General features: G+C 45.2%; 1 long non-coding RNA gene across 1 annotated transcript in view; it reads left to right on the forward strand.

Annotated features, from left to right (window-relative positions):
* Positions 1-10,873: 10,873 nt before the first annotated feature.
* The window catches only part of LOC146359810 (uncharacterized), a 49,972-nt gene continuing 38,673 nt past the window's right edge, over positions 10,874-22,172 (forward strand). The window contains exon 1 of the long non-coding RNA XR_014786788.1: positions 10,874-11,182. This is a non-coding gene — a long non-coding RNA (uncharacterized LOC146359810). The remainder of the gene's footprint in view (positions 11,183-22,172) is intronic.

A 22,172-nucleotide genomic window follows, 5' to 3' on the forward strand; every position in this document is an offset into this window, starting at 1 on the left:
TACAGCCCAGAGGGAGCAGAGTCAACTTCTTCACACAGTTGTGTAACATGCCAGCCAAGCATTCAGGAATGCAATAAAGGTTTCCTCATAGGGACAAGAGTAGGTCTCTGCAGTCTTACAGACAAACACCCAGAGTAAAGGAGGAAGAAGCGTTCCTTCTTAGCCAAATCCCACACAGAGTTTCTGTCTTGCTATGGCTGGGTAAGTCTCTGCTAGGCAAAAACTGAGACAAATCCAAAAGGCAAGTCAATTAATCAGGCAAATGGTCAAGCACAAAGGCTTCAGATCAGCATGGGATCAGGCTAAGGCAGGAGCGGTCAAGGTACAGGCAATTGTCAAAGCCCAGTATTAGCAGGCAAGTAGGTGGCTTCCAGAAGAGAGGTTTGAGGCACAGCCAAGGTCAAAACACAGTCCAAAAAGCACAGTCAGGCAGGAGTCCAGAGACTACGGCTATGCAGCCCCCTCCCCGACACGCTCCCAGGGCCAATTTGGAGCTTCTGAATCAGCCCTGACCTGCCTTGGCCAACCCACTTCGGCCTCCAGATCTGAAGCACGAACTGGACAGCTAAAGCCTTCCCCTGCCCCGCCCCCGAGCCCCACACCCACACCCTGCCCAACCTGCTCCTTCTTACATTGACCCATGAGGAGTGCCCACAGCTGCCACCATCTTGGAGGGATTTTCTTTTAAAATGTCAACTCTTCCGGTAAGTAAATGGTATGTAGATTGTGGCCTTAAAGGGGCCATCTGTGCAATATTACAAGAGTAATTGGCCAATTTACACTTGTAATATTGCATAGATGGCCCCTTTACAGCCACAGCTTATGCGTCATTTACTTACTGGAAGAAGAAGAGTCGCCATGGTGTCTCTCTCCAAGATGGCAATGGCTGTGGGCACTCCCCACAGGTCTAGGTAAAGAGCAGGGGCTTGCGTGGCTGGGTGGGCAGCTGCCTGGATTGGCCTGAAATGCTTCAGGAGTAGTCCAACCTGCTGCGGGCCACTCCCAACTCACTCCAGAACTGCACCACTTCAGCCCAAATCATCCCACTCCACTTTGGGATTCAGGCCAAAGTGGAACACAGTCCTACCAGAGGTCAGTAGCAGAGGTTCAAACATAAAGTGAAGGAAACAGGCTACCAGGCACTAGAAGCTAAGGTAAAGTGTTGTTCTGACATCCAGTTGGTATCCACTGAAAGCTTATATGCTGGAGCTTCCAGAGCCCCATCCAGGACTCAGCTGTATCACATCAGAGACCTGTATAAGTCCTCCTCATGAGGAGAGCCATGGTCATGAGAAACCCTTTCCTCATGAGGAGCCCTTTTCAGCAAGCAGGCACTCCTTAGCCTGGCCACTGTCCTAACCTGAATCTTAAGGCACCAATGTTCTAGAATCATAGAATAGTAGTGTTGGAAGGGGCCTACAAGACCATCAAGTCCAACCCCCTGCTCAATGCAGGAATCCAAGTCAGAGCATCTCAACAGATGGCTGTCCAGCCTCGCCTTGAATGCCTCCCATGTGGGAGAGCCCACCACCTCCCTAGGAAATTGGTTCCATTGTCGTATTGCTCTAACAGTCAGGAAGTTTGTCCTGATGTTCAGCCGGAATCTGGCTTCCTGTAACTTGAGCCAATTATTCCGTGTCCTGCACTCTGGGATGATGGAGAAGAGATCCTGGCCTTCCTGTCCGTGACAACCTTTCAAGGACTTGAAGAGCACTATCATATCTCCCCTCAGTCTTCTCTTCTCAAGGCTAAACATGCCCAGTTCTTTCAGTCTGTCCTCATAGGGCTTTGTTTCCATTCCCCTGATCATCTTTGTTGCCCCCCTCTGAACCCTCTCCAGTTTGTCTGCATCCTTCTTAAAGTGTGGTGCCCAGAACTGGACACAGTACTCCAGATGAGGCCTAACCAGTGCTGAGTAGAGGACAACTAGTACTTCCCGGGATTTGGAAGCTATGCTTCTATTAATGTAGCCCAAAATAGCATTTGCCTTTTTTGCAGCCACATCACATTTTTGACTCATATTCAGCTTGTGATGGACAACAATTCCAAGATCCTTCTCACTTGTAGTGTTGTTGAGCCAAATATCCCCCATCTTGTAACTGTGCATTTGGTTTCCTTTTCCTAGGTGCAGAACTTGGCATTTATTCCTATTAAATGTCATTCTGTTGTTTTCTGCCCAGTGCTCCAGTCTATCAAACTCCCTTTGAATTTTGTTTCTGTCTTCCAGGGTATTAGCTATCCCGCCCAATTTGATGTCATCTGCAAATTTGATCAGCATTCCCTGCACCTCCTCCTCCAAGTCATTCATACAAATGTTGAAGAGCACTGGGCCCAGGACTGAGCCCTGCGGTATCCCACTCGTTACCTCTCCCCAGTTTGAGAAGATCCCATTGATAAGCACTCTTTGAGTCTGATCCTGTAGCAAACTGTGGATCCACCGGATTGTTGTTTCATCTAGCCCACTTCGAGCTAGTTTGCTCATCAGGATATCATGGGGCACTTTGTTGAAAGCTTTGCTGAAGTCGAGGTATATTATATCCTCAGTATTCCCACAGTCCACAAGGGAGGTTACTTGATCAAAGAATGAGATCAGATTCCTCTGGCAGGATTTGTTCTTGACAGATCCATGTTGGCTTTGAGTAATCACTGCATTGTTTTCAAGGTGCTTACAGATGGATTGCTTTATCATCTGCTCCAGAATTTTCCCAGGGATTGATGTCAGACTGACTGGTCTGTAGTCCCCAGGTTCCTCCTTTTTACCCCTTTTGAAGATAGGAACAACATTATCCCTCCTCCAGTCATCTGGCACTTCACCTGTCTGCCATGATTTCTCAAAGATAATAGACAGTGGTTCTGAGAGTTTTTCTGCCAGTTCCTTTATCACTCTAGGGTGAAGTTCATCTGGCTGTGGAGATTTGAACTAATTCAAAGTAATTAGGTGTTCCTTGACCATATGCCTATCGATCTCAAGCTGCAATCCTGCTACTTCAGCCTGTACTTCGCCTTTGCCAGGGGGGTCATAGACCCTCTTTTGGGAGAAGACTGAGCCAAAGTAGGAATTGAGCACCTCTGCCTTTTCTTTGTCATCTGTTATCATTTTGCCATCTTTATTCAGTAGCTGAACCACCATTTCCTTCATCTGTCTTTTACTATGCATGTAGTTGAAGAAAGCTTTTTTGTAGCTTTTAGAATCCCTCGCTAACCTCAGCTCGTTCTCAGCTTTAGCCTTCCTGACACCATCCCTGCAATTCTGTGCTACCTGCCTGTACTCTTCCTTCGTTTCTTGGCCTTCCTTCCACTTTCTATATGTGTACTTTTTTGTTTTCAGGTCATCTCTAAGCTTTTTTGAAGCCAGATTGGCTTCTTCGGTTGTCTTCCACCTTTTTTTCTTGTTGGAATTGTTTGTAATTGTACCTTGAGAATTTCCTTTTTTAAAAGCTCCCACCCATCTTGGACTCCTTTTCTCATTAGCGTCGCTTGCATTAGGACCTTACTTATCATTGTTCTGAGTTTATTAAAATCAGCTTTCCTAAAATCCAGGGTACATGTTTGGCTACACTCAGCTTTTGCTTCCTTTAGAACCATGAACTCAAGTATAACATGAGTTCCTGTAATTGCTACTTTACCCACTAAGTCATCTCTGTTGGTTAGGATCAAGTCAAGGATAGCCAATCCTCTAGTTCCTTCCTCTACTTTCTGTAGGAGGAAGTTATCCTCCACACAAGTCAGGAATTTCCTGGAGGGGCCATGTTTTGCAGAATTTGTCTCCCAACAAATATCGGGGAAATTGAAGTCCCCCATTACTACTATATCATGCTTCCTTGAAACATTGGCTATTTGCTTTTCAAAAGTTTCATCCTTGTCTTCTCCTTGATTGGGTGGCCGGTAGTAGACTCCGACCACCAGGTTCCTTTTATTCTTTGCTCCATTTATTTTAACCCAGATGTTCTCGATGGGGCTACCAAGCTCATCCTCCTGTATTTCTGTGCAGAGATATGTATTTTTAACATATAGTGCAACCCCACCTCCCTTTCTGTTCCTCCTGTTCTTCTTGAACAAGTTATATCCTTCAATTGCTGTATTCCAGTCATGAGAGTCATCCCACTCAGGTCTCAGCTATCAAGTCATAATTTCCCTCCTGTATTAAGAGTTCAATTTCGTTCTGTTTGTTTCCCATACTCTGGACATTAGTATATAGACACTGAAGACCATGTGCTTCATGGTCTGGCTTTCTTCCTACATGTTTGTGAAGACTATTATTGAGCACTATTAGAGCTGTTCTCTCCATTGCGGTGCATGAGCCATCATCCATTGTTACCCCCAACTTTACGTCTCCCTTCCCCGTAGGTTTCACTTTAAAGCCTAGGTGGTCTCGCATCCCCCTCTGCCTCAAAAGCTGAGCTCTCTGCCTCTTGAGAAGACCTCTGAAGACCTCACCCCTGAGAGGCCAGGACCATCTTGGGTAGTGTCAGGGTCCTCTGAGGCAGTGTGTTCCCTGGGAACATCTGGCTCTGAAGGTTCAAGCTCTTCCTCTGATGAAGACTCCCCAGGAGAGTTATGACACTTTCTGAGATGAGGACTTCAATGAGTTCACATGAGTTTCTGGGAAGGCTTAGTGCCTTTTCACAGTTAAGGTTTTTGTAAACTGATTTTCAGTTATACTGACACATATCCTTTGTGAATGATGTGCGCATGTCTACACCGCTGCTTTTGCAGACTAACAGTGACCAAGTAAGAATCGGCGATACAACCCCAGTCCCAACCAGTGTGTTTTGCCATCGAAAACTGCAACATATGCATGTGTTTGGTGTTTCTGGAAAGAGGACTCCTAGCTCTAACCATTAAGAGCCATTGTGCAACTATTCTGTCTTTTCCTCTTTAACAGGTTTTTTTTCTGCTAAGAAAAAAAGATGGAAGAATTGGTGGGAAAGCACGGGAGCATTACTAATTGAGGAGGACATGAATGAAGCAGCCTGAATACAGAATAAAAACCTCATCTAGAAGCACCATTTGTCATTCAGAAATTATACTGATTATGGTGAATGGTGACTCCCGCTTCCCCATCACTAGCATCAAGATTTCTGTTGAATAATATGATTGTATAACTTCAATGGCCACTATTGGATAGTGCCTGTGCCATCACTGATAACGTGTACACACATCACACCTGTACAATTATCGCAGGGGTGTAGTACCTCTGGCCCAGGGACCAAAACCATCCTCCTGGAGTCCCAATCAGTCCCTCCAGCATTTGTCAGATAGCCATGCCCCCTTCCTGTGGGTCCTCCCCCTTTCCCATGACTATAGATTGTTTGGTGGTTTCTCAGCGTTTCCTCCCCCCGCCCCATTCCAAAAGGTTGAAATGCCTCTCCTAAGGGTAGTAAGAGCTTTAAGCTAAAATTTGCTGGTATTTTTGGCCACATCCCTTCTGCCTTTGGCTTCGCCCACCCTTGGACTGTGGCGCCCAAGAGCTTTTCTGAAATGGAATTTGGCCCCTGAGCTGAAGAAGATTCAACTCCTCTATATTATAGACTTAAAGGAGGTGGGCGGGTTTGGTACTTTCCAGGAGGAGTGCTTCTCTGATCTATTGCACAAGCCCTCATATAGCTCTTCAAAGAAAATAAAACTGGAGAATTGAAGGTTGCACCCTGTCCTGCAGCAAAGTCCTGACATTTCAGAACATGCTCTTCTCTCCTTTTCCTCCAGCTCAAGCATGGAGTCCACATCTCCCACTGTGTATTCATTTGTTTAAAGAGTTGAGGAGGGTTTTCTTTTTGGTGGGTTGTTTTTTGCTAGCAGCAAGGCAAGCTGCCCTGCTGTAGCAAGATTCCTCCCCCTGTTTTCATTACTTTTGGAAATAGTTGCCTCATTATCACTGTAAGGCTAAGACGAGTGCAATGTGTAGTGCTACAAAGGCAGCCGATGGCATGGCTCCTAAAAATGAATATCTAACAAGGTTTAATAGGGACTAGCATGAAATGCCACTAATTTCCATATTGGAATCTTACGTATTTTCTCCCACGACACCTCCTTCTTGCAGACGTTTTGTGTGAAATTGCAAGCCAGCCTATAGTCTGTGGACCTATTATATAAAACAACATGCACATAAGTCTGTGCACATAACTGAGCACAGGGCAGCAGCCTGCGATGTTTAAGATTTGGATACAGTGTTATTAAAATACAAATAGACTGGAAGCACTCCATATTCTGAACATTTAAAAAATGGTGATTGTCCAGGAATCAGGGTAGAGGGTGAATGTGTGTGCTAAAACAGTGTTTGTTTGTTTGTTTGTTTGTTTTATCGAACATGGACTTTGCAGTGGAGAGGTGGATCACATATTTACAGCACAATCTATTCACATTTACCTAGGGGTATAGGGGGATTTACTTCTCTGTAAACACACATAAGATCAAGCTATGAAGCTGGCTATGGAAATCCCCTATAAAATTATGCTGCAGTATAGACATATACTTTATGACTGAACAAACCCTGCTTTTTAATTTAACACCTTACACTGGAATAGGGATTTTGGAGAAATCTGTAATGGAAACAAATGAGTTCAGATTTTTATGAATCCGACTGGTGGATTTTGCAACGTACTGGCTTTCCTCCCATTGGGCAAATTCCAGGGACTTGTGGGCCATTTTTTTAACTTTCCAGAAATGTATGCAAATTTTGTCATAGAAAAATACACAACAATTTACAAAAATCTAAAAATGTGCATTTCCCCAATAGGCTAAAGCATGAAAATGTACATTTTGGGGTAATTTGTGCATTTTTGCGAATTTGCATTTGTGCAAATGCAAACTTGCAAATTTGGAAACTAAAAAAAATCTGATTCCGTCAATGGCCAAATGATCCATGAAACACAGACAGAACAGATTTTACACAATCCATACACCCCTACACTGAAACTAATTAGGCATTGAACAGGGGGTTGGACTCGATGGCCTTGTAGGCCCCTTTCAACCCTATTATTCTGTGATTCTATGAGATCATCAGACAATCACAACCCTTCTTTTAAATGAATCACATTGCCAAGGACATGTTCTATCCCCCCCTAATCTTTAAACAACATCTGAAACTCTCTAAACAATAATCCAAAGAAAACTATGTAAGTAGCTTGCATAACATGGAAGGAGGTGCCTATACCAAGTCAGACTAGGCCAGACCAGATGGCTAGGAAGACCCTACTTTAAAAAAAAAAAAAAAGTTCTGTGAGGGAGCTGAGAACAGTGGTAGGACACTGCAGAGCTTTTACCACTATGGCCCTGAGGCTGTCGTTTCTGGCAAGCCCCAAGCGTCTCTCCTTGTCGACTTCTAAGGGAAACATTACGGAAGCCTTCCCCAACCTGGTGCCCTCCAGATGTGTTGGACTACACCTCCCATCATTCCCAGCCAGAATTTAAAGCTGTTTTGTAATTTCTGATGTTGTTGCTGGCTGGAAGTCACAGCTTACTAGGGCTCAAGGTTGGTCTACACAAACAGCAAATCACATGATAAAACTTCCTGGACGATATCACTTCAGACTGCAGGCTTAGCTGAATGTTTGAATTCTGATGTGTGCACAAACAAAGTCCTTACACATAGAAAACTAGATGTCAGGAGAAAGGATTCTAGTCTAGCCACTTCTTGATACACTAGTTTCCTTTGTGCATGGATTTTGTGTGTGTGTGTGTGTGTGTGTGTGTAGAAACATTCAAACATGTTTGTCCCCCTGCCCCCTCCAACACACACACACCTACAGTCGGATGTGGTTCAGTCCAGGAATAGCTTTACCATATGATCTCCCTGGGCAGCCCAGTACTGAGTCCTGGCTCAAATGAAACTATGGGAGCAAAAATGGCAGATACTAGAGGGAGCATACTGCCCTCATGGAATGGCATTAAGATGGTATCCATTGGTCCACTCTGAGTACCAGTATTATTCTAAGGCAGACTGGCTCACCCTGGTGCCCTCCAGATGTTTTGTACTTCAACTCCCATCAGCTCCAGCCAGCATGCCCAATGGTCATTAATGCTGGGAGTTATAGTTCAAGGCATCTGGAGTTGGATTCAGATTTAAACTAGATCAATGGCTCTGGCGGAAGTGGACTTCCTCACCCCCTCCTTCCCATGGCAACCCTGGTAGCCCCCTGAAAATGCTACACAGAGAGTCAGGAGGCCCTGCTGAATGGGGTGACTTCTGGTGTGAGGGAAGGGGAGATCCTCCAAAATTGGGTGGAGGGATCTTCCATGACCAGAGACCCTTCTTCTTGAGGAAGGCAGGTCCTGGATCCAAGCCCTGGAGGGCACCAGGTTGGGGAAGGCTGTTCTAGAAGGCTTAGGATGCAAAGTGTAACTCATTTGATGCAACGTAGTCATCTATATATAGTTACAAGTGAATGTAATGCACGCATCTCTCTCTCTGCAGGATAACAAAGGGGTAGCATTGCAAAATCGATATGAATGGATGCTTTGAGCAGATCCTAATGTAGCTGTTTGACCATTCAACTGCTCTATTGTTCTGAGGGCTTTATCTCAACATTGTTCCAGACTCCACAGATTATTTGACTGGACAGCTCATTGCTTATTGAACTACATTCCTGCAATACTGCCCACTTCTCTCTGTCATGTGCCGTATCACGTTAAACAAATATCAGAGGACATTACATTCTGGAGAATAATTATTTTAACTGTCAATTCGCTATCTTTGGGGCCGTTATTCAGTAAGGCCAAGTACTGCTTTGTAAAATACTAATGAGGCTGAAGAAACCAGTGGTGGATCTGCAATTAGTTTGATAATGCTGCAGTCTCCAATCCCTTAAGCTGGCATATATGGGGTATTTACTGTGGTCCTGCTGTGGCCTCAAGATGATCATGGCACATGATGCGTGCCCTTCTCTGTAGCAAGTGTGCTGTTTCTTGTGTAAAATCCATTCTTAAAAAACAGGTTTTCTGATGGATTTTCCCGTCATGGCAGCTTCAGCGTGGTTTGGGAGTCTGTGTGACTTGAGCTGCCCTCGGTGTGGGCTGCTGGGCACAGCACAGATTGGTTGAAGGGAAAGTTGGGGGGGGGGCAGAGGGCTAAACATGTCTACCTGGAAGTAACTTCAATCACACTTTGTTGAGTACAGGAGCAGAAGGGTCAAGATAATTCCTTTGCCTGTTGTTTTAAATATTCACTGATTGCAGGAGTGGGGAGGGGCAGGCAGCCATCCCTGTTGCTTTGAAACTGTGCTGTTGCAAACATGCACTGTTATGGAAGTGCGAAGGTATGCTCTTATGGGGTCTGCGGGTATGCAGAGCCTTACTGATTTTAAAAGCTGATGGCCCCCAAATGACCCCTAATCCCTCAGAGAAGGGCTGGACATGGAAGAGAGTTATCTGCTAAACATGCCTACTTGAAAGTAACTCATCCCCTATTGCAGCTCACTGAGCGCAGGTGAGGGGGAGAGGTGCAGGGAAGCCTCCGCTCATTCACTGCCCTGCACTAGGCAGTTGATGACATTCAGTTCTACTTGTGGGACTCTGCCCAACCCTGAACGGATGTGATTTCAGGTGCCGTTTGCCCCATGCAAGTGTTTTTTTGTTGTTGTTTTTAATGCATATACCCCATTACTGGCTCAGTTTGTCTCACGAGGAGCTAATCCGATTTCATGAAAATCTAGATTTAAACGGAATCACCTCAAAAACCGTCTCTGTGTAGATTTGGCCTATATGTTGGAATGCATTTCATATTTATTATTCATATATTCATATTCAAAGGAGCTATCAGCAATGATAGTACCACAACAATTAATTAAAGCCACAATACATTTATTAAAACAAATACAGCAAACTCCTCAAACCTTAAACCTGCATTGTAGAAAACAGAAAATGCTGTGTCTTAGAACTTGTATTACCAATATAACCCTGAAAAACACTTTGCTTTTTGCCTGTGTAGTGTAGTGACTAGAGTGTTGGACTGGACTCAGGAAATCCAGGTTCTTGTCCCCACTTGGCCATGAAGCTCACTGGGTGACTTTGGGCCAGTCACTGACTCTAAGCATAACCTACCTCACAGGGTTGTTGTGAGAGGAGGAGGACCATATAAGTCAGCTTGGGTTCCTTACAAGAGGAAAAAAGTGGATATAAATGTAATAATAATAATAATAATAATAAATGTAAATTAATTAATTCTGCCTCCCAATGCCTCAAAGAAGTACTATATCAGGACAGAATAGATCTTTATACATACTTAATTCCCTGTACCAGCTTAAACTGTGCTGAATGTCACTGAGTGTTCAGAATGCACCAGCATCTGTTCCAGCCACAGCATCTTCTGAATCCACTGTCTCTGAGCCTATACTGAACAGGTTAGAACGCCCTTCTGCACTTTCCTAGAATGCTTTCCCTGATCTGTAGTTTTGCTTCTGGTGACAAAGTAGTTGCAAATTTCCGTGGGCCATAATTTTGCTTCTGGTGTCCAAGTGGTTGCAAGTGTCTGAGAAGGGGAGACTGAAGATACCCCTTTTTGCAGAGAAGGCAACCCACTTTTCTCCTGCACATGCCTAATTAATTAAGATGCACAAGAATGGTGCCCTACTCTTCTCTGGCTCCCGCTTATTTTAAAGTGGCTTGCACCAGGAGAATTTCCTGGTGGATTGTGCCCGTCCTCAGCTCTTTTCGATAACTGCTCTGAATGCTGCGGCTAGCATTTCTTGTTGCAATTGGGAATGATTCCCCTGATTATCCAAGACTGACAGCCCAATCATAATAAAAACTGTGTCACTGAAGACCTCTGCCACTGCAGCTGCATTATTTATTCACCTAAAGCAATCACTGCCTGCTCTATAGTTAGCATATGATGTCAGCTGATTGTTTGGATCCTTGGAAGCTGGCAGGGAGCCACCTCTCACATGATATATGAAATCACTGATAAATGCTTCTTTTCAGTGAAAGAAAAACTGCTTAATAAATGCAGTTCTTTTTGGCTTTCATCTTTCCTCCCACCACTTCTGGGATTTGTCTCTCTGTGGCATAGCTCAGTAGAGTCTGTGAAGTGGAAATGAGGGCTCAGGATCACAGATCAAAATTAGGCATTTGGTATGCGCAGGATGCTGTATGTCGTCCCCCTACCCTATCCTTGGAGTGCTGCCAGTGAATCAGACAAAAAAGAGAATTCGTACAGCAGAACCTTTGTAGAGCTCCAGTATTTCTGGTATGTAACTTCATTTCTTATTGGGGGGGGGGGGGTTTCAAAGCTGATATGGGAGAATGAAATTCAAGAGCAATTCCTTGTTTAGTCTTATCAGTCAATCAATCAATCAATCAATAGCATTCTTACAAAGTCAGTTAGAATATGTAACAAAATTACCCTCTAATGCCTGGATGTATCTAAAAGACACTCTATCGAACACAAATATAGAGACACTTCAATAAAATACCATTGTCTGCAGAAATAAGTCTTACAATAAAGAGTTTATGACAAAGTAACATTGTTTTGCCTGGCCCAGACCTGCTGGCAGATAGCACAATTCCACTGAAGGCAAATCAGCTGATCTATCAAGTGCTTTATACCCTAATTTAAATGTACATTAACATATAAAACATAAGACTTAGTAGCCTAGCACTTTAAATGTTCTGATGTCAGTAAAAGCATTCATGATCATAATGAATCAGTATGGGGTGAGGGAAAGGAGTGCCTCCCCTAAAGGGCTCTGTACCCATGTTGGCCATGACCTGCTGTGAGTGGATTTGTAGAAACCACAACCTTGGTTAGGCTAGCAGCATCTTATCAGTAAGTCCTATGAGTAATGTTTCTGCACTGGAGTTAGCTATGAGTTGGTTTAAATGTTACCTGCACAGATTAATAACATATTTGAATAGATAATGCTCCACTGCAAGAACATACTGTTTGGGCTGAAGGGGTGGGTGGGACCAAAGTAAATGAAGTGTGATACATATTAACCCAAAGGAAAAAGGATCCAGTGGTAACTGAAATAGGCAATGGGAAAGTGAAATTAATGAACGGAGTGTGCTCATTTTAGTAAGAATGTCACCTCAGAGAGAGCTGCAGAATTGGAACCATACTTTTTTAAAAAAATGTATTTTCTACTTTTATAAATTTTCAGTCAAATTCACTATATCTGCTACTAGCAATAAAACGGAATGGAAGGCATTTCACTTGGTGCCATGTCAGACCTATTACAACAGTGTTGGGCAACAAATTGGATCATGCACAATCACTTGAAATACCAGAAGCTGCCTGTAGGTCTCAAATATTAAGGGCAAAATTACACACGACACTAATTGCATCACTTTGTTGTGTGAATGTTGTTACAACTGAAAATAGGAGCCCGGGGTGGGTGGGTTGGGGATCTGGATCAGGAAGAGTCAACCCTTTCATTCCATGCTCCAGCCCCAATGAAAATCCTCCCCCACCTTCCTGAAGAAGCTGCTATTTTAATCAGGAGGGAAGCTCCCATTGGCTACAGCCCATGCTAGTCTTGCCACAAAAGATGCTGCCCAAGGTTGCATTCCAGGGGCACATTCAACCACCAGCTCAGTTGTAACATTTAGGATTTCTTGTAGCATAGAAAACAGCCACTAGTGAGTAACCCTACTCCCCACACCATGCCTTCTGTGGACATTGGTGGGCCTACACACTATGACAGCGGTGCGGAACTTAATCCAGGGGGGAGCGATGATCCCCTACCCCACCTTCCGTGGGCCAAGTGATATATCAGGGAGAGGACCATGTGCCTTGATGTCAAGGGGCAGAACTCTGACCCCGATGTCACTGGGTTCCTGGCCAATGTGCTGGGTGTGATGGCCAGGAACGGGTTTTGCTGCATACTTGCTTCCACCATTGGCAAAGGTCCATACATAGCAAAGCTCCCCTGACCAATGCTCATCAGGTGTCTCTACACGAGCAATTTATTGTACTCTCGTGACTGGTCACTCACAGAATTTTGCGGGTCGTCAACCTCCAGGAAGCTTCACGCACATTTTACTCTTTATCGCACTTTCAAAAAGATCAGAGATAAACTAGTAATAAAAGTTAACAGTGCCATATAGGCAGTGTGTAATGCCGGCTTAATGCCATGAACTTGCCGAGGTAGGACTTTCCTCAATTCAAATCACATGTCTCTTGATCGCTGATCGGAGAAGAGAGTAAAATGCTTCCCTGCAGCGAAGGGAGACAGATCTGATCTCCCACTCCACCAGGCTCAACGTCCTTTGTTGATTCAGAGCACCCCATTAAGTTCAGTGGGGCTTACTCCCAAGTACGTGTGCCTACAGTTGCAAGAAAATGGTACAGCACAAGTTAAGCAATGAAAGCAAGACTACCCCACCCCCGCTCCTTTGCACACATGCCAGGGAGGGAGGGAGGCGCTTCCTCTATGCAAACCATGGGCATCTCTACACCAGCCTGAAATCCTGCATTTAAAAGGGGGCTTTCTGCTTCTGTTTTAAATGCGGGATCACAACAACTCCCTTTTTCACCCCCATCCTTTCCCCCCTCCCCTTTCCCCCTCCTTCTCCCCATATCTGAGTCTTCCATTCTCTTTCATTGATCTTGCTCCTCTTCTTGCTGCTTTCCCTCTTTTCACAGAGGGAACTCAAGTGGAACACAATTTTTATTTATTAAATTTATTTATTAAATTTATTAATCGCCCATCTGACTGGTCACCCAGCCACAATGGGGTAACTTGATAGCTAAATATCTGCAATCTATTTAAAAACAGAAGAAACGGCATTTAGTGCAAGAGACCCCTTGGAGGGTCATGGCATCATTTAAAGAGCCTGCAAACTTCTGGGAAGGAGCAATCTCAATCTCAGGATAAAAGCTCCGTGTGAAGAAAGCCCATGTGTCTGCTGTGTAAAGAAGCCCGTCCTAATCCCACAAAGAAAGCAAAAGCACAATGCCCTAGAAAAGATGCAGGGTTTTCCTTAATGTAGAGACACCCCTAGTGACTATGATTACTGCAGTCTGCACGGCAAGAGCTCCTAAACATTACAGGTATATGTATGTACTATTTAATACAGAGAAGCCAGGGTAGCATCCATGGCAAGAGTATTGTGTGCTACTGCTACAGTCCTAAAGCAATCTCTTCACTGCAAATATATATTTAGTTCATCGCAGTTTAACTGCTATGGCTTCTGTGAGAGAAACATATGAATTGTAATTTTGGAGAGAGTATTGAGAATTTTCTTGTTATAAGATTCCCTCCCCTCCCACTTAAAGTAGTTCCCAGGATTTTCAGGTCATGTACTGTATATGAATCACTTTGAACGCGCTATATAAATGTTAAGATTTATTAATTTTTCTGGCAATGACGGTGAACCAGTTCATGGTATTAATGTGTCCCAGCTCGCCAAATGGTTAAATATTTAGTTTATTTATTTATTTAAAACATTTCTATCCCACCCTATATCATTAAGATCTTAGGGCAGCATACACATAAAATCAATTTAAAAAGTATAAAACAATAAATCATTTAAACACCTAAAACATATTAAACTCTTAAACAAGCTAAAACTGGTTAAAATCTAAAACAACAAAACAGTTAAAACAATGTGCTAGGGAATGCATTTAGCCCTCAAAGACTTTGGTAGAAAGCCATGTTTTTACTTGGCACCGAAATGAGACCAATGTCTGCGCCAATCAGGCCTCCAAGGGAAGAGCATTCCACAACCGGGGTGCCACAGCAGAGAAGGCCCTCTCCCACGTCCCACCATAGTGTATGTCTCTTACTGGTGGGACACAGAGGAGGGCCCCTCCAACAGATCTCAATTCTCTGGCAGGCATATATAGGGATAGGCACTCCCTCAAATATCGAGGTCCTATGCCAATTAGGGCTTTAACTGTCATCACCAAAACTTTGAATTCTGACCAGAAGTGTATTGGCAGCCAGTGCAATTCCTTTAAAACTGGTGTTATATGATTTTGATGAGGTGTTCTGGTCAGCAGTCTAGCTGCTGCATTTTGCACTAGCTGCAACTTCTGAGTTGTCTTCAAGGGCAGCCCCACGTATAGTGCACTACAATAGTCTAATCAGGAAGTTATCAGCATATGTACTACTGTGGCTAGGTCATCCCTGTCCAGGAAAGGCCATAGCTGGTGGATCAGCTGAAGCTGGACCCAAGTACATCAGGCCACGGAGTCCACCTGGGGCTCCAGTGACAGGGATGGATCTAGGAGTACTCCCAAGCTACGCACCTGCTCCTTCAGGGGCAGTGCAACCCCATCCAGGACAGGTCGATTACTCAATTCCCGGACTTGGGGACCACCAATCCATAGAGCTTCTGTCTTGTCAGGATTTAGCTTCAGTTTATTGGCCCTCATCCAGCCCATTACAGCCTCCAGGCACTGGTCCAGCACCTTCACTGCCTCAGCCAACTCTGACGACAAGGAGAAACAGAGCTGAGTATCATCAGCGTACTGGTGACACCCCACCCCAAAACTCCTAATGACCTCTCCCAATGGCTTCATATAGATGTTGAACAGCATGGGGGATAGAATAGAACCCTGTGGCACCCCACAGCTTAATAACCATGGGGTAGAACAGGATCCCCCAATACCACTCTCTGGAATCGGCCCTGCACATAGGAGTAGAACCACTGTAGCACAGTGCCCTCAACTCCCATCCTGCAGAGCCAATCCAGTAAGACACTATGATCAATGGTGTCAAAAGCTGCTGAGAGATCCAGGAAGATCAACAGGGTAGCACTCCCCCTGTCTTTCACCCAGAGTAGGTCACCAGTTAGAGCAACCAAGGCCACGTCGGTGCTGTACCCTGGCCTGAAACCAGTCTGAAATGGGTCCAGGAAATCAGTTTCCTCCAAGAACATCTGAAGCTGCCCAGCCATCACATGCTCAAGCACCTTGCCCCAAAAGGGGATAATTGGCAATGGGGTGATAGTTCTCACACACCTCTGGATCCAAGAAGGGCCTCTTCAGGAGAAGGCACATTACAGCCTCTTTCAAGGTGGCAAGAACCACCCCCTGACAGAGCAAAGTATTTACCACTCTCTGGACCCACCCAGCCAATCCACCCCTGCTAGATCATCTTAGCCAAGATGGGCAAGGGTCAAGCTTACATATGGTGGGACAGACTGATTCAAGTGTCTTGTCCACACCATCAGGCTGCAACAACTGAAACTGATCCCAGGAAACACAACCAGACCGAACACTGGACACCTCCCCAGATTCTGCAATAACTGCAGCATCAAGTTGTGAGTGAATATGAGCGACTTTCTCCCCGAAGTGCCTAGCAAATTTATCACAGCAGATGACCGAGGGTTCCAATCGCAGTTTCTCTGAGCCTGAGCAAGGTCCCAACAGGCTCTTCACCACTCAGAACAATTCTGCTGGGCGACATTTTGAGGATGAAATAATAGATGTATAGTAAGATTTTTTTTTGCCATCCTCACTGCCACATAATAGGCACAACGAAGAGTCTTTGCTAATCGTCGATCATACTCGCTCCGAGACCTGCGCCACCTGCACGCTAGCCGTCGTCCGGCCTGTTTCATTGCCCGTAGATCTTCTGTAAACCAAGGTGAATTACCGGAGTGGGCGCTTGGGACCGATTGTATCAATGGCCTTTCCCATCTCACCATTCCATAGTGAGACCAAAGCCTCGACCGAATCGCCAGCCCTAACAGCTGGAAAATCCCACAGAGCATTCAGGAATCCATTGGACTCCATAAGTCTCCGGGGGCAGACCATCTTAATTGGTCCCACACCCTTGCAGGGAGGATCTGCTACTGCCAATCCAAACTTCACAAGGAAATGATCTGACCATGACAACGGGGTTGTTGAACACCCTGCCCCAAACCAGATCATCCCTCATCCGTCCAACAGCAAAAACCAGGTCAAGGGTATGCCCTGCCACATGTGTCAGGCCAGTGATGTACTGAGACAGCCCCATGGTTGTCATGGTTGCCATGAAGTCCCGAGCAGGCCTATTTGGTAAATATACCCAAATCTCTAAGTGGTGCACAACAAACACACAAACACACACACACATATACCACTGATATGTATAAAAACCCATGTAAAACAGTGTAAGAACAATATAAAATAATAAATAATTTAAAACATTACGAAAAGGGAAATAATAAAATACTTGTAGTGCTAGAGTTCAAGGGAGTATGATAGTGCACACACAACTTTAGTATGGATGACATGACCATGCATTTCAATTTTTGCAGTAGACAGTAAAACTTGAAAAGCTGGTATTTATGCAAGCTGATTCAAGATTTCTATTTTTTTTTTTTTAACCAACAGGCTCCCACTAAGCAGGATTACATCCTCCCAAAACTGGACATTCGTATTGCTTCAAAATGGGAAATCAGTAATACCATAGAATAAGAGAGCAATCCTATGGTCCTGGGAGAACCAAGGACCACAGGACGGCTCAGAAAAACCCTTCCAAGGTTGGAGATAGTGGTCTAACCTCAGAAGGGGGAGTCAGAGATCCGATCCTAGATCCTGACCCCTCACAGCCGGTGCAGAGAGAACAGTGATGGCTGCCTCTCCAGGGTCAGAGAATCAACCTCAGAGAGGAGGAGAAGAGGGCCTTCCAGTGGGCGAGGAGGGGAGGAGACCAGAAAGGCTAGGATACGATTTATCCTGAGCTTCCACCAGCCTCTTTCACTCCCCCCTTCAAAGCAAAAACAAGGAGACTGGAGGACATGGAGGCAAATATCACCTCCACTGCTCCTCCTGCACTGCCAGCTTCAGCAGTGCTGCATGCAGTAACAGGATCCTTGGCAGATGACTGTCCAGCCTCTATTTAAATACCTCCTGAGGCAGTTTGCTCCATTGTTGAACAACTCTTACCACTGGGAAATTTCTCCTCATGTGTAGCCAAAATCTGCTCCCCTTCAGTTTCCATATAGAATTAAGGAGTTGGAAGGAACCTTGGCAGTGATCAACTTTCACTCCACCCTAAACATTTCCTCAGAAATAAATTACATCGATTTCCAGAAAGTTTTAAAGATTTTGTTTGTTTGTTTGTTTAAAGACTGCATCTTAAGCTGCTTCACAGAAGTCAAAGTCTCCTGCACCAGTATCACTTTTGCTTTGTGTCAATACTACATTCCAGGGCATGGGATGGATACCTTGCAGCTGTGGAACAGGCCTGGGTCTGGTCAGTGCCTGAACGGGGGGCTGCCTGGGAACTTGAGGTCCATAGAAGAAAGGTGGGAGATCAATGCAGTTTATATACATATATGCAGTTCATCACCTATGATGAAGCGTCATTGTACATGAAGCAGGAGCCTGCTGCCAATTGCAAAACAGACACAGGCTTCATCACAGATGACCCACATTCAGGATTCAAAATCCACAGTTGGGCAAGACCTTTATTAGAACCAAAGCAAAATCCCCTGAAAAAGTGCAAGCTTTCGAGTACTCCAGAATTCTCCATCAGGCCAGGTCATACAAAATAAGCAGGGGATGAAGAGTTCTGGAAACATGAAAGCTTGCACATTTTTGTGGAATTTCGGTTGGTCCTGATAGAGGTATTGTCGTGTGGGCTTCTCCACACGGGCATTTTTTCATGGGATTGTTGTCCTCCAGCAGCTGTCCCACACCTTCCCTGTTTTCCCCATGAAATTCTGTGATATTTATGTATGGGGAAATGCAGACTTTTTTTCAGGTCGTGCCATCAAACCACCACCGCCTTCCTGTGTACTTCTGCCAAGGTGCAATGAGCTGCTTTGGGAGGTTGCTGGGGGTGCGGTTATGATGACAATGCCAGTGAAAACAATGGGGTAGGAGTGTCGCCCCGCCTCTTTGCCATTCCGCTATTGGTTGCCTGCAGAGCACAACATGGTGGAGTCCACAAGCATGGTACAGTGGCATTGCCTCTGCCTCCTCCATCCGGCACATTGGCTGCAGCTCATGCTCCACCATTTCTCCTTCTTGCCTGCTCCACCACCAATTTCCCTGGGGGCCCCAGCAGCGCTTTACAGTGGGATCAGAACCGGCGCTTCGCTTCGCTCCGCTCCGCTCTGCAGTTGCTGTTTCCAAGTGAATCGGCTGTGGAGGTGGAAGCAGGCAGGTGGGAGCAAGTGAGCAAACGGGCCACGTGTGACGGACAGGAACGAAATGGAGCCAAGCCGTGCTCAGCTCCCCGTCTCAGGATGCCTAAGCAGATGGGCAGCCGCAGGGATGGGGTGTGTGTTCAGTGGCCCTTATATGATACAGGCAAATGTGAGCACATGCAACCCCTTTCCACAAGAAAAGTGTTACTGCTTGTTTTTACAAGGACAATACTGACTTGTGCACGTGGGTGGGGGACTTTGGAAGTGTAGCATACCAGTGTTTCACTAGTACAGCACAGTAGAGACCTCTGCTGCTCTGAACACCCGCCATGTCGCAACCCCTTTTCACTTAATCCCCTCTCCCAGTGTATACTCAAATGAGAAAAGCATTACCACTTATTTTTACAAGGGAAATACTGACTTGCACACAATGGTGTGGGCAGGGGAGAGCTCTTTGGCTGCAGCCCTTGCTGCTCTGATCGATGCTGGAATGCTGCTGACATCTGATAACATCCCTCCAGGCTCCACCCACCAGCGTAAATGGCATGTCATGTTATGCAGTCAAAGAAAAACTAGCTGTGTAAAGAACCGATTTAAATCCCACAAAGAATCCAGAAGCAGAAGCCCTGGTAAGTTGCGGGATAAAAAGCCTGGTGTAGTGAAGCCCTGTGGATTTTGGTGGATTTTTTTCTCATGGACCTGCACGGCCATTTGGGGGGCGGGGGGAGGTTCAGGCTCCAGAGGGGTAGCCATACTAGTCTGTTGCAGCAAAATCAACGAAGAGTCTTTTGGCACCTTAAAGCTAACACAACTCAGGATTCATGCCGTTTCTTACCTACACACAAGTGATTACTGTGCAAGAAAGAAACCACTCTTGTGTGTAGTGGTTGCCCTGTGTATTGTCCTGCAATTTGAAGGGCAGCATTCCACATCCAGATAAAGTTTCCTGAGCTGTTGGTGGTCAGAAGAAAACTGAGAAAGGCAGCCCTCACCTGGCCCCTTGAGGCGAGCACAGAGAAACAACCATCTTCTCCCAGGGGAGGGCCAGCAGTGCCAGCTCTCCCACTACTAGAATTCTAGAAAGTTCCCTGAGTTGGCTCTGTGCACATATGCACAGGGCTCATATATGGGGATGGCACAGTCCACTGGGAAGTTCTCCAGCACAAGTTCCATTGAAATGAATGGGAGCAGCACATGAGCATAGCAGTGCTCTTGCGCAGCTCCCTTTCATTTCCATGGGCCTTGTGTGGGAATACTTCCTGGTGACTAAGGCCCCAAACCACCTTCTATGTTTTCTAAAGTTTCCGGAGAAATATGCACATGAAAGTCACCTTGTCATGCGAAGCCACAGTGCTACCGTCCTCCACACATACTCCACCCCTGCTTGGATCTTTGCCTCTGCCTTACCCTAAAGAAGGGATGGGGAACTTCCGTCCTGCAGTCTGGATTCGGCCCGCCGAGGCCCGGGTGTAGGGCCCTCCCCTCCCTGAAGCTCCCTCGGTCAGGCTCCACTCACCCCACACCATGCCAGATGGGAAAGGTGAGGGATGAGCAAAGCTGGATCAGTCAGCAGCCACCCCCTCAACGTGCCTGCAGTGCCTTGAAGCAGTAGTTCCTGAAGGAGCAGATCCCTCTTGACCGCTACAGTGTACAGGCAACTTCTAAGGATGAGGAGGAGGCCCAAAATGCCCCACTCATTGGATCTGGCCTACAGTAGGACAGCAATATCTATTCCTGCGGCCTGTTTCCCTGTAAAAAGTTTACTTTTCAAGTTCATAACTCGCTTTTAAATGGATGCCACACAGTGCTAATCGCTTTTAAGTCCCCTGATATAATTATTTTAAGGGCAACCCAGCTTTAACAAGCACTTTAATTGGCTTTGTGGCATTATGATCTACCCATGAAGAACCTAAAGAAGGATTAGGAATTATAATAACATTCATGGTTCCCCAACCCCACTCCCAGATTTAAGTCACTGTGCAGGAGGGACAGTTTCAGAACAAGCAGGATTGGATGAAATTAGAGCAGGAAATAAGAGGACAATGCACCATAAGAGCTGCCGCAAGGTGTCGGATCCGCATGAATCCTTTTCTTCCTCCATCTTAAATACAATAGAACCAGTTGCTATGGAAACTGGTGTAAAAGCACCCACACAGGGCAGGCAGGCAAAGTCTAGAAATGAAAGGGAACATAATATTTTAAGGCCACTTATAAGGAATGCTAAAGAATGAGATTAGCTACATTCATCATTTGCACCCAGGGTATAACACCTTGTGATTTATGCTACAGGGAATTAAATGAAGATGTGCAAGTTATATTGGTGAATTATAAAGTCTGCAGTAAAGTGAATTTAACAGAATATTGGATGTTTTCTGCAATCAGCAGCTAAGGGATGTTTACTACAACTGTGCTAATAAGAATTCGTCATCCAGAGTGAGAAATAGGATGCAATGCGGATGATAATGGATAATACCGTCAGGAAGTAATAATGATTTATTTCCCCTCTGCTATGAAATGTGAATAATTTTCTACAACTTCAGAAGTGGAGGAAAATCAAAACTGATTTAGCTTCAGTCTTAAATATATATGCCATAATGTTTAGAAATATACCACATTCATATCTTATTGATAAGATGCATGTTGACCTTCTGCAATGCAGGCTGTTTACTTCTAATCAGTGCTAACTTAGCTAGTGAACTGGGAGATACCAGGGTTGAAGCCTGTTTAGAGATTATGACCTACAAGCCCTGTCCCCTAATTTGAGTTGGGGACAGCTATGGTTGTGCTGCACATGTTTAAGTGCACTCTCATTTATTACTGTTTTGTATCTCTCTGCCATTCAAAGCAAGTTTTGGAACACAGCTCTGGCTGAAATCAAGCCATCATTCTCCACACTGGGCTGGGCTGTGATGCCGTGATGCCACACAACAGGAGCAGGTTTATTGTTGATAATAGGCAAGGCTACTGAGTATATCTTGTAAAGAACTAAGTCAACCTCCCCCAAGATGGTGCTCTCCAGCTGTGTTGGACCACAACTCCCATCATCCCCAGCCCATGTTATCTGCGGGTAATGGGAGCTATAGTCCAACACAGCTGGAGGGCACCAGGTTGGGGAAAGCTGACTTACATGCACATAAGTAATTTGTGCT

The sequence above is a fragment of the Heloderma suspectum genome, chromosome 1 (genome assembly GCF_057233095.1).
Source record: "Heloderma suspectum isolate Gila_16-S chromosome 1, 16-S_ref, whole genome shotgun sequence".
Classification (NCBI taxonomy): domain Eukaryota; kingdom Metazoa; phylum Chordata; class Lepidosauria; order Squamata; family Helodermatidae; genus Heloderma; species Heloderma suspectum.